Genomic DNA, 15,859 nt, shown 5'->3' on the forward strand with positions numbered 1-15,859 from the left:
GCATCCTCAGCATCCAATTGGGATGTTGGGCGGTGAACCCATCTCTGTTCTATCCTCAATAGTGCCCTTTGTAATATCTTGGGATGAGTCTCTAACACCAACGATTGTAAGGAGTCAGGGGTATGATTGCGTTCCTCCGCTGAAGAGCTTCTTTATGGGTGCCCGTTGCGTATTGCAGCGCCGACCCGACGAGGAGCAGGTCCATATGATGAAGCATGACACCTAGCTTGCTTGGTGTGTGAGGACCCTAGTTCCAACAGGGGGTATCCCCTTCTGCTCCTGCTCGGTCTCCTTGTTTACACTTGCTCTCTTTCTCTCTCTCTCCACCCTGAGGAACTGCATACCCCTTTTCCCGGAGTACCCAAAAATGAATTCACATATGGTCTAAATGGAAAGAGTATCGTGGAAACATTTGTGCTCCCCCACTTCTTCCTACCCCTCCCCTCCTTGACGAACCTATACCTGCTGAACACTGTGAAACCTGAATGTAAATACCTGTGTAGCACTTGTGCCTTCCAGAAAACTGTTTGTGAGAATTTTATGCAATTAGAACCCGACAATATTTTGATTTTGACTACCTTACTGTCTTTAATTAAAAAAGGCACAAATTTAAATAAAAAAATTTAGAAATACCTACCGCGTATTTAAGATCTTCACTTTCTCTTTGATATGCAGTATTCCTCTCTTTTAAATGACATACCAACACGGTAGAATGATATGATTCAACTCTCAATGTGATCCTCTATATGACAGAAAAACAGTGCAGCACACATGTCTCTAATCCTGTGTTATAAGTCTGTCAGTTCAGAAACCACAGCATAAAGCAAGAAAATGTTTCCTTGTCATCCAGGGATTCAATTCTGTTTATCTTCTATTTGAATGGTGTTTCCTGGCATCGGGAAGGGCAAGTCAGTGAGTACAATATCATGATGCACCTGCTGCCAGCCTTACATTATTTAAATACCCTGCCTAATTGAAATTGCTCAATTTGAAATCTACCCTTTTTAAAAGTAGAACAGCAATGCTGCCAGGATAATATTTTGGAAAAAAAATTCTCACAAATAAAAAGCCAATGCACCTTTGAGAAAGGCAGGGCTTCCAGTATTTGAGCAGTTTAAAAATTCTGTGAAATTAAAAAGCATGGTGTAAATGCACCTCAGGGTTATTATGGCTCATGTCAAATCAAACTGTCCTAGAAACCAAAACACTCATATATTCATCACTATAGTCTTTGAGCCAACCATGTTATTATTACCACTTGCGGAAACGGGTTCTAATATGATTTATTGGCAATGTATGGATGCCTAGTGATGGAAAATATGGAATAGCAAGTCATAACTCTTTGCCTTTTGTGAGTAACACTCCACTCCCAAGATACCTTGATGTAAACAATTTTTTCTTTCATCATTTTTATCCTTGTGAATTGTATTATTAAAAATTACAATTACAGTAAATGTGGTTATATAAATGTATAATAATTAAAATAGTAATTTTGATTATATTGATTATATTAAGTACACCAAGCTGGTAGTGAATGGCTGTGCAGCATCATGAAGAAGACTGAAACAAGCACATCCTGTCCTTCTGATCCCCACTGTATAATTCATCTATTACCAAATGTCCAACATAGAGTTACCCTGGCAAGCCCACGGGACTACTCATTATGGAAAACTTTGTTAGAGGCAGCTCAAGTAAGGAATCACCATCCAAATTGCGAGAAATGTGGAAAGCAACATGGGTCCCCAAGTATTTTACCAAGGGAAGTGCAGGAGCCTATTTACTATCAAGAGAGATATATAGACTATTAAGTGAAAAGCTGAAGCAAGTGTCAGTGATGATGCTGGAATAAGTAAGAGCACAAGTAAATGCTTTAACAAAAGAACAGCATTAAAATCAAAAGTCTATGCAGAAGAATATATATTTTGTGGAAAGATAAAATGCAGCAAGAGAACATCAACGTGTGAGAAATTAATCAAGGCACGGAGCTTAGAGCTGACAAAATGCTTCGAGAGTGTGCAACCATTAATTCTGATTCAGAGATTTTAGAACGCTACCACCCAATATACCCCCACGTACCACACCCACCACACACACAGACTCTTCCACAACTTCCAGCATTCCTGCAGACACCACACCAACACCCACAGATCCATCCACAACAACCAGCATTCATACAGACATCACATCCACACCCAGAGACCCCTCCACAACACCCATCATTCCCGCAGACATTGTATCCACGTCCACACCCACAGACCCCTCCACAGCGCCCAGTATTCCAGCAGACACCACTCCAATACCCACATACTCCTCCACAACACCCAGCACATCCACATCACACACCAAAAAAACACAAACACTCACAGTCACTCACACAACAGATACCTACCGAACAAACAGTAGATACAGCACACATACCTCGCACTTCCACTCCCTCTACCTCCCAAACCTAACTTACTCCCAAACATCCTCTCCCTTTTCCCCCGTGAAAGTGTCTTGCTTGCCATTGTCCATAACCTTGTGAAATTCTGCCCCCCTACCAAAATCCAAAAAACCTCTCCCAAACCCTAACACATCCTATCCACATCCCAATCCACCCCCCAAAAAACAGATCCCCACCCCACTAAACCCAGCCATGCCCCTGAGAAACAAGATCTGCACCCCCAACTAAATCTAGCCACACCGCTCATGAAGCCAAACCAACTTCTACCTAAACTGACCCCCCCTCCCAAGTACAATCTTTGAGGCATCTGCAATGCCAAATGGCTGTCCCATTGTGAGGATGTACCCTGGCAGTGTCAGAAAAGGGCAATTTTTATGACACAGCATTGTCCCGCGGCACAGATTTCAAAAATAGACTGACCATTGGCCTTTCTTTTACCTGATATTTTTCTTCCATTCATTAATCTGATAGCATCCTTGTCAGCTATGTGATCTATTTATTGCTATAGTACAAGTATTATACGTGTCCTAGTCTCGTGTTGTTAACTTATCCTACATTTCTGTCTTTTTTGTGTATTAAATATTAGCCCTACTATATCAAATTTGCCCAGACTCATAATTTGCTCTGCAAATAGATGTGAACTTTTATCTCCACACATTTATATTTTATTCTATTAAAGACAAAAATACATCTCAATCTTTAGTAGAGGCTGGTAAGAAGCAAACAATGGGTATAACTTAACCCTACGAGTCAAAGCACAAACTGAGCCACTGAAAGACCGATCATGTAAATCAGACCACAGATGGCACAGGACAAAGATCAGTCATCTTTTAGTTAAAAAAATGGTTCACTGTTGTTTTGCATTTGTTTCAATCTCATCCATCCATTAGATTATAGCGCTGAGTCGGGGTTATTAAATGTTTTACTTTCTTAAACCTAAATTTAGAAAGATTTCAAAAACAATCTTTTCAAAAGCCATTAGGCCTGGTTTTCATATACTACTTAATAAATACATAATTTGTAAAAGACTGTGGGGGATATTCTCAAGGAATTATAGCCGAGTTATCGGCACTTTATCTCAGCTAAAGTGGTGATAAATGTATCGCCCCATTCACAAGCTGGTGCTAACAGCAGATATGACCAGTTTTCCTGAAATAGCAGCCGCAAGAAATATTGCCACATATGACACCAGCAAGTAACGCTAATGAGATGCAGAGTAGGCGTTCCCGTGCAAAAAGCTGCGACAACACCACTTCATAACATTCTTAACGACCAGCCAGATCGGCGATAAGATCACAAAATATGCAATAAGGTGCGTTAGCAGCAGGGATTTAACACCTGCTCTTACCTGGTGTTAAGTCGGACGACAACCTGCACCATCAAAGGGAGCCCAGGCCAGAGCCACACCTGAAGAACAACAGATGCCATGGAGCTACTGATCATGCAGCTCAGATACCCAAGAGGGCCACAACACCCACCACCACCATACCCAGGACCCCTCCCCACCGGGCACTAGCCCGGGCACCCCTCCCCCCTCAGACAAAGATATCTTACAGCAACTTTACGAAATTATGAACAAATTACAACAATTAACACTCATGTGTGGACAGAAAAAGGAGAATCATTCATTCATCTTTGAAGTTCCAAACAAGATATTGCAATCAACTTTAACCTAACACAACTATTAGGAAGAGCCATGGCAGGTCTTCCCTGGACAATCTGTAAGTCACAGCCTGAATGACAAAATTCAAGATAAGAAGGTGTGTCATGCGCTCATCAAAGGACAGAGAGAGAGAGAGAGAGAAAGAGAGAGGGAGGAAAAGAGGGATAGAGGAAGAGAGAGAGAGAGAGAGAGAAGAAGGGAGGAAGAGAGAGAGAGAGGAAGAGAGAGAGAGGAGAGAGAGAGGGAGAGATATTGTACAAGGAGCGCAAGGATGCTCGGCCTCTTGACTCATACATGCCAACTGTTGTGTGTGTATCGCCATTGATGCACTATAAGCCTAATGCCTAGCTTCAATGCAGCGCGAAAGCAACATCACATTTCCCTAATGGAAGCAGTAGTCTTACATTAGGGATGAAAGCTCCTTTTTCTCAATACATAAGGCGGAAGGACATCTGCACTTCCGACCTTGGTCTGGCATGCGGCTGGCACCCCCTGAGAGAGATACCATTGCAGATGATGACGACTCCCATGCCACGCACAGCTCAAATGAAAGAGCAAGGTATCCACACCCAATACACAGAAGTTCTTGCTTGAGGTAGTCCTGCATGTGATGCCCTTGACACTTACATACACAACAACCCATTCTTCCAAACGTTGTACACACATACGACTCATTGCTCCGAGCTGTGGCATATCATCCACATAACTTCCGCAGGTCAGAAGAGTGGCGGTTCTACGAGAGCCACCAACACAATGGCGAGACATCACGGGCACAAGCACAACCCCAGTCAGGTGGAACTGTACCGTGCACGTATACTGCATTTGTTGGGAGCACTGCCACTGGCAGTGTTGCCCATCAGTTACCATCTGAGCTTCCGTCTTGCGTACGTTACCTGCATCCAGCCGTCGTTCCACTGTCGATCATGCACATTCGAGTGGCCCATGGATGTCTGCCTATACAACAAAACGGTAGCTGAACTGGATTAAGACTTGTGTGTGCACCCCCTGTTGGCCCACGACGAGGAGTGTAACCATGATACCCTTGCATGGGATGTCTTGATATTTGGCATATGTGCTGGCAGTTGGGCATGGAAGATTGCACAAGTTCTCCTGTGTAGTGACCACATCGAGGCGCTCCCTTATTTGGCTGATTTGCGGATTGGTGAAACGGCATGGACGGAGCACATCTGTCCGGACCAGTTAATGGATTGGACTCGTGTTCGTTGAAGTCGACAACGACGTACTCTTGGATCTGATTGCCCATGAAGCTGCGCTCGCATTCATGGATGAGTAACTATGTTCCTGCCGCCACAACTGATTGTAAACCAGAGCACAGGTCCCAACACCCTGTTGCATCTCGGAGGAATGGTCACATATCCCACCACTACAGTGGCCGTGTCTACATTCGTCTGGACTAAGAATGCATGTGCATACACCTACGCGTGTTGACACACACCTGTGCAAGGTGAGGCAGTCCCATGGGTGGAGCTGCACAGAGTCGTTTGGCAACGTTCCTAAATCTGACATACTGCTGGAGGGAGAATACACACATGGCAATATAGTACTACATGTGACCTTGTAGGACCCATTCACCTGCTCACTGTCAGCAGGTCAGACAGTCAGTGCAGTCCGGTGGTACAGCACTATGCAGATCCCATGGGGTGTGATTCGTGTCCCCTGACACAGGGCAATGGGCATACGACAAACATCACATGAATCGTCCAGCAAGGCAAGGTGGGCTGAGACCGTTAAAAATTGAAAACAAGGAAAGGAGTAGAGAGGTACCACTCAGCGAGTGGTGGAGGTGGATACTTCCTCCCGGTCAATTATACATAAACATAAGGGATCCACCCATGGGTATACAAGATCTCCTGATTACTCAATATGCATCCCACGGACGTGGAGAATACACATTAGTTGTTTAAATACCCCTCACACACCAAAAGGGCCCTTGGTGTCATGCTTCATCATAGGGGTCTTCCTGCCCCTCTACGGGACAGGGCGTGCTGCGACCTACGACTACGTGGGAGCACTGTTGTTAGTGAGACAGCTATGTGTGATGCGGGGGTGTGAGAGGAAGGGTCAGGAGTGAATTAAGGAGTGAGTTAAAAAATACCTGGCTCTCTGGACTTGAAAGATTTATTCTGCCATTCGAGCTGGTATTAGTAAAAGGTGGGGTGAGGAGGGTGTATGCCTCAATGAGCTATGCCTCCTAATGTTGTCGACATGTTTCGAAGCTCCCCCGTGCTTCTTCGTCAGGACCTTAAGGATCCCTTCCTGCCACTAACTGTGTTGTGTTAAAACAAAAATTGTAAGAAAATTAAATGTAAAAAAGGAAGTAAATAGCTTCCAAGAAGTCGTAATGCCTTAATAGGTCTTACATAGTCCTATTAACCTAAAGGGAATAAACGTGAGATAAAGGCATATTAGTTACGTAGGAGGTAGTTGAATCCATCGTGTGAGTACGGTGATCTGAAAAAAAGGTGCAGAGTACTGGTCTCTTAACGATATCCATAGCGTTATCACGTGATCTGTGATGAAGGCACTGTGTGACAAATGAACATAAAACATTGGACATAACATACATACAACAGAAAGCACACACTCTATTCAGAATGGGACTGAAATCCCGCAATAATTCAATGTATATCCATGCCAGTAACAAGATCCCCAAAGTATGGACCTACTTGCTAAAAGGAGGTAAATAGCCTCATGAGCTCGTGGACCGAGTGGTGGGCGTGCCAGGTAGGCTACCTATATGATGGGAAGAATGGGAGAGGAAAAAGTGGTCCAACGATCACCATGTTTAGCGTTAGTCAAAATATTACCTCGTTCATCCAAAAGCGCCGTACTTACGACTCCAAGGATCAATGTCCTGCCAAATGAACCACCCCGGTCGGCTCCGTCGATGAAACTGAGTCGAAGGGAGCCCGTTTAAATAGCTGCTTCAATTAGGGTAATCGCGCCAAAACAGGGGAAAGCCCTATGCGCGCTGACTCTGCACAAGGAGACCCGGAACCGGAAGGTGACCGTCCGGGTCATCCAGATCAATTGCATGAGCCGAGATTGAAAGGAGAAGGACCCCAGGGGGGAGGTGTCTAGACCCACTGCCTGCATCGATAGAGAATTAATAGAAACGATAATGGTGAGCGAGTGCTGTAGTCACCTGGGATCGGTGCCGAGGCGGTCGCTAAGGACGACTATCTAAACCCAGATTAAACGGAAAAGACCCCAAGGGGAAGGCAAAGGTGTCTTAAACAGATGCCTGCATGGATACCCAACTAATGGAATGAAAGAGATCAAATAAAGAGAGAGCAAGTGCTGCGGTCATCTGGGTTAGGGAATGGGTAATAGCAGTGGGCGAGGTGTGTATTAACTCACCCTGCCATAATGTCAATGATTGGCATACCTTCACACAGACAAGGGAGAAACCACAGTAATGATGGGCTAACTGGTCAAATGTCATATATGAGAGACCGCCAGAGTGCTAAGAATGTACAGGAATGTAACAATAATCATGATGAAAAATACAATCTTAAAAAATACAATCTTAACAAAATAGGCGGGGGTAGCAGAATCCTCACAGTGGTGAGGGAGAATTACCAGATAGGTGTAACCATGGAATAATCGCCCCCCAAAAAAAGTAGAAGGGGTGGTCCAGATAGGTTGTAGAGCTCATAATAGAAAGCCATTTTGTCTGTAATCAGATTATTTAGAGATGGAACTGGTTCCATGGTATATCATCATTTAATCCATGAATATGGGTACCCAAGCGAAAAACCCAACGCTGTTCTTTTTCAAGAAGGCCATGTTCGCTGCCCATTTGTTCAACCACTGTCCATTGTAGATCATCAACGCCATGTCCACTGGAGATATAGTGGTTGGACATCTTGGTAGTACTGCGCCCACATCTGACATTGCTGCGGTGTTCGCCAATGCGTATCTTGATGGGTCTTGTAGTCATGCCCACATATTCAAGACCACACGGGCAGGTGATTAAATAAACAACGTTTTTGCTATTGCAATTCGTAAAGCTCCTCTGGTCCCACTTTTCGCCATTGCGGAATTGAATATGTCTGCTTTTTTTTGTGAGTGGACAAGTGCTGCAGTTACCACAGGGATGATGACCCTGTACTGGCGGTAGTAGACCCTCAATTCTAGGCCGGGACGTGTTTTTGGGTCTGGTTTGGACAAGCATGTCTTTAAGGTTGCGACCCCTTTTGTGCGCAAACATAGGTTTGGAAATGTTCAAGCCACAACTGTTCAGGAGACGCCAGTGTTTGTTCACTATCTTAGTGATCTTGTTGGAGTGTGTATTGAAGGTTGTCACACAAATAGGTCTTTCTTCTGTCTGAGTGACCACTTTGTCTTCCAAAAGGGCTTCCCTGTTATTATTCCTTGCTCTCTTTAGGGCTTTATCAATGATCTGCTCGGGGTAGTTACGCTCGATCAGTTTTAGGCGTAGTTCAGATGCTTGTTTCTGGGCTGAGACCGTTGCCAGCCGTAATGATTTGTGTTCATTTTTGCCTCCCCATTTCTTGCACCTCTACATGTTCTTATGCTGCCTGTTAGTGTCTGAAGCATTGGTCTGCCTGTTGTAGCCCTTGTCTTGCCTGCACTGACACGTACATGCTAATAAAGGCTTGGCAACATCACTAGTGTTCAACTGTGATGAGTGTTGATTTGAATGACAAATTGTGTGCCTCAGTGAGCATTACCCGTACACAGGGAATGACTGACTGACGCATTTTACTTGGGGGTAAGTCCCTATTGACAGCTCCACCTCTGTGAGCCAGACATTGTGGTTGGGATAGTTGCTGGTAGACCTGTGCTCTTACATGTCTTCAGCAATGTGAGTATGGTGTCCAACTTCTTGCCATGTGGATCAATGTTATCCATCAAAACAGGCTGTGTCCACACAGCTGAGTGTGAATAGGTATGCAAAGAGATGTTCTGTTGTCACATGTGATGGGGGACACTAGTTTGTGCCTGCTCCCGAATTTGACATTTTTACACACATCTCTATTTAATACATGGACGTGGGGCTACGTTGGGGGGTTGTAAGATTGTTGTTCATGAGCAATGAGGCCACATTGATGTCATTTCACAGGGTGTACCTTTTTGTGCAATCAATGTCCATACATTCATCCATACTTTTATACTTGATTGAACATAGACATGACACATCTGTGTGATTTGGAATGTTTTATTCACATTCTGTGGTCAGAGCTGGAGCAGTACATGGCCATGCAAACCACACATAACATGGTTGCCCATTGGAGGGTCAACCATAGACCTTTGGAGAATGATGAGTTAATTGGAAGAGGAAGAGTTCAGTCCGCAGCCAGATTGCTGTGGCATTGGCAACCAGAGCAGATATGGCAGTCCATGTCGGGGTCCAGGTGAATGTCGCAGAGTGTTTTTCCGGGGACAGTGGAAGGTGTTGTTCCAGGGCATGATGCAGAGGGCTGAACCAACTAGGAACTGGCCATATGGCGGGGATGAATGCTACAACCTCCTTTCGCAGACAGAGTCATTACCATCCACATCTTAGTCCTCTGATATGTCTTCTGTGTTAGGTGTGTGTGGTGGTGTTATGGCTGCCTTACTGTGTGCCACTGGCACATCAGGGGGCGGAGCTGGTATGGATGCCTCACTGGGTTCCACTGACACATCACGGGGTGGAGGTGGTATGGCTGCCTCACTGGGGGCCACTGATACATCAGGGGGCGGAGTTGTGTGTGTCGAAGTTCCTGCAGCAGTTATCTAAGACAGGCTCTGTGACAGCAATGGCAAGATGAGGTTCTGCAGGGTATGGAAGATCCCAGCTACATCTCGCTGGTGTACATCCGTGGCAGCCATCCTTCCAGCCTGCATCCGCCCCATGGTCTCCATTGTCCTCCGCATGTGTCCCAACTCCCAGCTGACATCGGCGGAGCCTGTCTGACTAGACAGTTCTTGTATCCGAGTAATGGATCCAGCAAGGTCAGCAAAGGAGTGTTGTAGAGCATGGTATGGACTTTTGGTGTCCCTTAGGGACTGTAAGTGGTCCCTGATGGGACTCAAACACCCACGTATGGCATCAAGTTTGGCTGCCATGAGGTCGAAACCCACACGCAACTGTTCAGCCAGCCCCCTCTGGCAGTCTAACACACGGCGTTGGAATGCCAGGTGTTTTTCCGAGAGGCGCTGGGAGCCAGCCGTGGTGGTGGGTGCATCCTGCTGTGTGGGCTGTGCAGGGGGTGAGGTCACCTCGATGCAGCTGGACTGTCCTGCTCCTGGAGGTAGGGTACGGATGCTGTCCACGAGCCGTTGGAGGGTGTCGGGGCAGATGGCCAGGGGGTCCTCATCACCATCACTGAAGAGATGTCTAGTATGCTCTGCAGGAGGAGTTGATTGTCCCTCTGCAATGTAAATGGTAGGTGCAGGTTAACAGTGTGTTCCATGTATGTTGACGCATTGTACATGTTGAAATTCAGAGCGCATGACAATGTACATTGTGACTGTTTTGGAGGAGCTGGATATTTGATGGGAGACAGTGGACATTTCGACTACATGACGATTGTGAGGTTGTACTCGCACATTATCATCTCACACTTTCCTGCTATGGGAGATTTGATTGGCCAGTTTCTACGCATAAGTGGCACCAGTTGTGTCCTCCGTTCTGTAGTGACAGTGTTGCACATTGTATCACATTGTCATCAATGTTGATGTGCTGTGATTGCTATGTGTTTGTGCTGCATTGTGGGAGAGTCACTCCTGCAGCTCTATTTTAGCTGCCCCCTATCCCTTTGAGGCGGTGTGCCTTTGACTTGTGTGCTTTTATGGTGCTGAGATGTTGTCGACTTGGGTCATTTGTGCTCTTGGACAGTTTTTGTACTCATGTGCATTGTTTGTCTGCAGAGGTGTTGTTGACATCAGGTGTTGTATGTGCAAGTTGATGTGTCAGAGTGTGACCTTCTCCTTTGAGGATGTGATCCACACTGGGCCACCTCAGTGTTGTGTCGTGTCGTGCACCATGTCATGTATTTTGACTGCAGCCATGCTATCGGTCATGCAGTGTCACTTGCATTGTCAGTGTGGCTCACAGAGCCAATGCTTTGCTGGATTCAGCACATGTGCATGGGTAGGTTGTGAGACTGGTGATAGGGAGGGGTGCCCCTTTGTGCACATAGTGGACGGGGGCCAACTTGGTGTTTCTATGTGTGCCAAGGGTCTCAGGGACATGTTCCACAATCATTGTGGGTGTGCAGTGTGCTACACATAATTGTGCATGTGTGCAATTGTGCCCATCTCCCACCGTCCCCCCAGTCCCTGGTCGTTACTTACCCTATTGCTGTTGGGTCAGGTCATATCGAGCTCTGTCTGGACCCCCAACTCCTGCCACCATCTCCACACTGATGACTGTGGCCACCATTTCCTCCAGCTCATCCAGCTCCTCCTGTGGCGCAGGACTCCCACCTCCAATCACCGTTGCTGCCGCCCGGTTGGCAGCGAGTTTCTGCTTGGTTTGGCTATTCACGTCATGCCAGAGCCTCTTGACCTCCTCCATTGACCTCCTTGACACTCCGACTGCATTCACATTGTTCATGATGGTCTGCCATATTTCCGTTTGTGTTGCCAATGGCACAATGGAGGTGACGAACAGTTGTTGGTAGTGTTCTATCACCTCCGTGACGATGATTCGGTTTTCCTGCGGACTGAACCGCGTCTTCCTCTACCTCTTCCTCTTCTCCTTGCCCTTCCACGAGCACGGGGTTCCTGGCTGGTCCTCGGTGGGTCTTGTGGGGTTCAAGTTGTCCTTTGCACTCGGTCTGGGTGCATCCATGGTGCAACGCATTTTATTTTGGTTTCGGTGTGTGTTTTTTGTTGCTTTTCTAGTGCATTTTCCCGCATGATGTGTGGGAATTGCAGGCCTGTTGCTGGTTATCGCTGATTTTTGTATCGTGATTGGCCACATCGCAACTCTTTTTGCGTTCGTGTTTTGCGTTTTTTCGGCATCGCATTGGTTTTAACGTGATCATTTGGCACATTATCGTGAGACTATCGCATGGTGCCACCAGGTTGAGAATACTACGTTAACACAGTGTTATTTTCCCGCTATAGACTGCGATATGCAAAGTTGCGTTAAGCTAATTTTTCGAAAATTAACACACGTTCTTGAGAATATCCCCCCATGTTTGCAAGCATTGCACCATTAATGCCAGTTCTCTAGCTGTGTGACTGCTTGCTGCTATTGCAACTGCATCAATTTAACCTAAGATTTTGGTATAAACTTGGGAGCCTATTTGTCACGCAGTGCAGTGCAGCAAGTTACCTTGCTGCACTGCGTGACAGGGAAAAGGCAGTAATATGCTGTATTTAAGGCAATACAGCACATTCCTGCCTTTTCCCCTGCACTGGCACCCTTTGGGCAGCCTAGCGCTAACACAGGCAGCTTTGCACCATGGTGCAAGGGTGCCTGCATTGCAGGCAGGATTGTATTTGAGCAGGAAGGGACACCGTCCTGAGAGGCATCCTCTTTCTCTGTGTGCTGCAGAATAGAAAGAGGAAGTAACAAAAAGAAATTAAAATAATTCTACTTCTGAGAAGGCGTATCTTTTTGGCACATTCCCAGGTGTACCAGTTCTGGTAATTTTCAGAATGTCAAAAACCATGGGAGTTTCATGGTAACACCCACCCAACGCACATAGAGTGCCTTTCCAGGGCAGAGTAAGGCAATGCAGCGATTTGAGCAGCGTTGCCTTACTCCAGATCTATTGAGCCACTCAGGTACATGCAAAGACACTTTGCTTGGCTTCATAAATCACAAGGAAGCTTTGCGTCGCTCTTGCACCATGTTGCGTTGTGCAAGAGTGATGCAAGCAGCTCATAAACAGGCCCCATAATTCTTCACAGACATGAGTGTGTGCTGCGCTTGTGACCCAAACATCTGTGAATCTTTTGTAGTTATCTTAAGATTTTTAGCTCTTGGCTTTTGCATGTATCTTTTCACTTCGGATCTACCATGTTGAGTACCAGTGATATGAAAAAAAAATCAGGTATGATTACAGATATGCCAGAAAGGGTATACGAGAAGCAAATTACATTGATGTGTTTCATTGTTACCTTCACGGAGCAACATCAACTAGTTAAAATGCATGGGAATGGAAGGATGGCGAGTTATTTTATGCAGGACTACATATGCGGTCAAAAATATAGAGGGATCACATTTTAATTATGGCAATGTCTTTGCGGAGGTTTTTTCTCCAATCGTTTCATTTATAATGCAATCATCATTTTAACGAACTCTGTGGTGTTTTTTTCAAATCCATGTAATTCTTTATTTTCATATAATTTCTTTTATCTATATCCAAATTCAATAAACATTATTTCGAACAAAAACCAAAGCCAGCACGTGTTTCTTGGAAATTCTTCAACAGGGCTGTAAAAACAAATCACAAATCAGAATCTCCAACTTAATCTAAAAATCATGTCATGTATGAATCCCTCTGGCGAAACCCAGGAGCAGATTTACTGAGGGCTTGCATTGCGTGAAACAATAGTGAATTTGTCCACCAGAACACAGAACAACAAACACAAAATTCAATGTGACCATACCGCGCTCCCTTCTTCTATACCCGCATATGTATAGGTAGTATTCCATCCCCATTTCCTTCTGGAAAAGCACTTATTTAGTGCTGGACATGGGTGTGCAAAAACTTTTAAGGTGCAGGACCGAAAAAACTATCGGACCACAATTAATTGCTAATGAGCCACATTAAAAGATTAAGTATAAAACGCAAAATACTCTGGACACTCAAAGTCATTCAAGGCCGGCCAGTGCTTCATTTACAGCTAAATCATCCTATATTTGTTTCAGCTACGTTGAACCAGACGCCTGTGGCAATTTAGGAAAGACTTTCACAGATGCCAAACATGGACCAGTGCCTACACGAAGTATGGCGAGACTTTACATTTGAACTTCAATCGTTATTAAATCTATGCCTCAGGCATCACAGAATGCTTTGACATGTCTTTTTCGAGGCACCTAGAACTGGCCGTATTCCCTTCGCCTCTGGTGAAAAAGGGATAATAGTCAAATACTCAATTGTTCATGAGTTTTATTGCACAACTCTGACCAGGCAAAATAAATGTTACATACCAGGGCTCATCCAAACCACAGGCAGATGACTGATGGAGCTCTGCGAAAAACTGTGTTCTGCTAAAAAATGAAATTCTGATGATATGCCACTCAGAAGCCCCAAGGGCGGATTCAAAAATCCTTCTTTTCAGCTCTTAATCTGACTAAAATGCCTAGAAAAATGGTGATTTGTGCATGCATAGTTTACACCTGCATACTTATTCACTGTGTTTCACGTGATGGTGTAAATCCATGAGAGCTAAATTTGTGTTTAGTGTATGCGCATTTGTTCATCACACTGACTGATATTTTTGCACTCAGATTACATTTCTGATTGCTCCCAGGGAAGTGCCACCGAAAAAACAATTTTCGTATGCTTATCTTCATACCTAATTTACAACTAAAATGTTCTGGCACACGGGTTTCAATCAGAGGCGTAGCTAGAGCTTGTGGCGCCCGGGGCTATTCCTCAGATTGCCGCCCTTGGGGGGGGTTTGCTGGGGGAAAAGGACAGCAAGCACTTGAAAGAGGACCGAGAGACACGTAGTATCGCCGCTAATACTTACCTCGATCATGCAAGTTACATGCACATACATGACACGGTCCAATGCTACACAGTTGAATACACCGGTGACTGGCAGTGACTGGCAGTACAAAAGAGAACACACAGACTGCATGATCTATCTGGGGACTCAGAAAAACCGCATGTGACATCCATCAGAGAGCTGCGTGAACAATTACCTGGTAATCCCCTCAGCACAATGCAAACATGCACATACATGACACTGTTCAGGGATCCATCATCTACAGCTGACATTAAATGACCATTGATCATGGTCCCCCCATTAAAGCAGTGCACTTTGTGATCTGCATGGTACATGTTCTTTGCAGCAGGCACATTAACCCTCTGTGCTACCTTTTAAGAAGTCAACCCTTCCACTAGACAAAACTCGGATCTCTCTCTAGAAAGAACATTAATCACCGAAGATATCATGACATTTTTATTGTTTCTGAAAATTGCTGGAGGCCAGGAAGGAGGCAGCAAGTTTTTTTTTAAACCATAATATACTTGCAAACACTATGCACCCACCCGAAATAGGTACCCAGTGGAGTCACACCGTTCGCACCGCCCTAACCTGCTCAAGGTTCATGTGACCTCAGTGACAGAGTCACAGTGACTGGATCACTGTTGCTCTAGGGTGTGCTGCTTCGTAGGCCTGCCCGCAAGACTGGAGATGAACTTCAGTATGGATTGTGGTGGACAGGCCTTCAAGGTTAACTCACAATTGACACCACTAGGGTACACCTGCTTGTGCTAAGACATCAAGCCTTCTAAGGTCTAGTGGGGCCTTGTAAGGTCTAGCATGGGAATATGCTCACTCAGTAGAGTGGTCTGGTGGACTAGTCATGAAGGCTGAACGCAGTTCCCCAGTTCCAAATTCGACAGCTATGGCCATAGTGCCACATCCTCTCCCCCACTGAACACCATACTGCTCCACTGAGAGAAACTCGCACTGCCTTCAGCTACAACCTAATAGTGCCCGCTATAAACACTTGGATGTTGGTCAATCCAAATTATGCACTTGATAAGAGTAACATGCTGTCTAAAACAAAAAAGTAAAAGCAAATA

Source organism: Triturus cristatus, chromosome 6 (genome assembly GCF_964204655.1).
Source record: "Triturus cristatus chromosome 6, aTriCri1.1, whole genome shotgun sequence".
In the NCBI taxonomy this organism is placed as follows: Eukaryota; Metazoa; Chordata; class Amphibia; order Caudata; family Salamandridae; genus Triturus; species Triturus cristatus.